Source organism: Galeopterus variegatus, unplaced genomic scaffold (assembly GCF_000696425.1).
Source record: "Galeopterus variegatus unplaced genomic scaffold, G_variegatus-3.0.2 Scaffold2331, whole genome shotgun sequence".
Lineage (NCBI taxonomy): Eukaryota > Metazoa > Chordata > Mammalia > Dermoptera > Cynocephalidae > Galeopterus > Galeopterus variegatus.
Window position 1 is genome coordinate 212,744 of NW_007728442.1, and position 2,700 is coordinate 215,443.

Consider the following 2,700-nt stretch of genomic DNA (forward strand, 5'->3'; position numbering starts at 1 on the left):
AAAAAAAAAAAAAAAAAAAAAAAAAAGAGGGGGTGGGGGGAAGAATTATTACAAAGCAGGAAACCTTTATGTCTGGGGTTGGCTGTAGGCTGAACTTAGACTGCAGCCATGTTTTGTTTGGCTTGCAAAGATTTTTAAAAATTGGGACATTACATGTAAAAATCCGAAGTTGGTGTTTCTTTTGAGAAACTGGAAAATCTAGTCATTCTGGGCCCAGTGGCAATGAAGAAGGGCTAAGTAGCACCAACCCCTCCCTAGTCTGGGAGCCTGGGATCTAGATGCCACATCCCACCACTCCCTGTCATTGTACACCTGGCCTGCCTCACCCATTTCATGACCTTCCTGGCTCCTCTAGGCACTGCAATTTGGGCTCTCTGCTTTCTGGTGAAGGGCATTCCTTGGTTAATAAAAAAAAAAAAAAAAGAGTGAGCTGAAGTGAGTGAGACTGAAAAATAGGGGAGACAATGAAGAATCAGAAGCATTGTGTTAAATGCAGGTTGTAGCACCAGGGGTCCTGGCTGGCTCCGATCAGGGGCTCGGAAAGTGCTCTAAGAGCTTCCCCATTTACATGAAAAATGTGAAAAGTTAAATAATAGGAGAGATGTCACTTGGCAAGATACGATGGATTGGCAGAGTGAGTGGAACAGGTGAGATGTACTAACAATCAAAAATTCAAATTGCATTTCAAGTGGTTGAGGAAGTCTATAATAGAGATGGGTCTTGACTCAGAAGTTAACCCATTTCAAAGGATGGAGAGACTGTGGGCAAAAAAAGCCAGCCAGGGAGCTAGCTGATGTGGCCATCAGAGCTGAGGGCTCGGGTTAGAATAGAGGTAGGAAAGGGAAGGAAGAGATGGATGCCAGTGAGAGATCCCAAAGGAGGTATGCACAGGATTTGGTGCCTGAATGGAGGTGAGAGGAGAGGGAAAGAGAAGAGTCAAAGTTGATGGAAGTTTTGTCCCTGGGTGACCAGGGGAATGGTCACGTCCCAAACAGAAAAGGGAAGCCAGGAGGGAAAAGCTGGTTTGGGGCAAGAGGAGGAACTCATTTTTAGGTATGTTGGGTTGGAGGTGACAACAGGGTTTACATTTAGAGTTGTCCAATGGGCAGCTGAAGTTGGGACTGGAGGTCAAGAGAGGTCAGAGCTGGTAGTCTAGAGGAGATGGCTGAAACCACCCAAATCGATGAGATACTTTCCCCAAAGGGCAGAAAGCTGAGAAGAGGGAACTGAGGGCAGTGGGATGACCTGTGGGTAATAGCCACCCTTAAAAAATACACAGAATTCTGATGTTAAAAAAAATTTTTTTTTAAAAACCCACAGAAGAGGAAGAAAAGCCAGCAATAGAGAAGAAGCAATCAGAGAGGCAAGAGAGCCAAGCTGGGTTATCACTGTACCTTGCGAGTTGAGGTCTCATGAGGCAGGGACACAGAAACAGGTCAATAACGAGAGGGTGCCCAAGAGAAAATGGACGATCTTATAAAGATGGGAGAGAGGTGGTAGGAAAGGAGTCAATGGAGTGGGAGAGTTTGAGGAGCCCTTTTTGACACCCATGGGAAAAGGGGGATCCTGAATCAAGATCAGTCAGACTTCAAAGGTTGATTTCCATGTGAGCTGCTCTGTATTTGCCTGGGAAGGGGCTTGTGACTTCTCACTCACTATTCTGGAGATATCTCATATCACTCCCTTATTTTGGATTCAGTTTACCTATCTTCATTAAAACAACCACAAAACTTTATTGGATGCTGTTCACTCTGAGAGCAGCATCCAAGGTGTGAGGGATTCAAAAGAAGTAAACGAGGCCCCTCCCTTTACAGAGAAGTGCATGTGAAGGGCGCCTCCCTCTGAACGGTCCCTCTTAGTCACGTGAGGGAAGCTTTATGAGTAGCGTTCCCATCTTACAAATGACGTGGAGGCTCAGGGAGGTCGAGGCACCAAAGCTACTATGTGGAATTGGGAGCCAAGTCTTCAGGAATCCAAACACCATGTCCCTTCTACACCAGAGGCCAGCAGGACCCAAGTCACGAACTAGAACGGAGACTTAGGGGTCACACCCACTCCCCTCAGTAAGCAGCCTCCGACCTAACGTCCGTCTCCCACTTGGGGGTGAAATCCTCGCTTATAAAGACATTTTTAAAACCACACATTGATTAAATAGAATGAGGCTGATCACGGGAGAGGGGAGAAGAGGAAGCAGGGAGCAGTGAGTCCGGCTGGGATAAAGCTGGCAAAGGACACAGATGGACACGGTGCTCGGGACCTTCCCGCCGGGCTAGGGGTCCTAGTCTGGGGTCCTCCCACCCAAGGGTCCCGGGGTCCCACTTCAGAAAGTGCACAAACCGGAAATTACGAGCACAATTGCGGTATCTGTGTGTGCGCGTGGGTTTGTGTGGCCACTTTCTGGGGACAGGATGCAAAGCCTTCGTCAGATTCTCAAAGGGGCCCTTGTCCCCCCAGAAGCTGAAAGCGATTGACACGGAGGCCTCTACAGCCCCATTCCCGGACCGAGGACACAACGGTACAATTTCTGCGCAGTCCCTGTCGTTCTTTCCAAATCCTTGCCGAGACATCCGTCCTAGCTGGACTCTCCGGCCCGACGCAGGGGGAATCCCTCCTCCGAAAGGCCTATTTTTAGGCAGGCCCGGCCGAGCGACTCCCCGAGGTGGCCGAGCACACGCGGGCCCGGCGGCCTCCCGGGCAGGA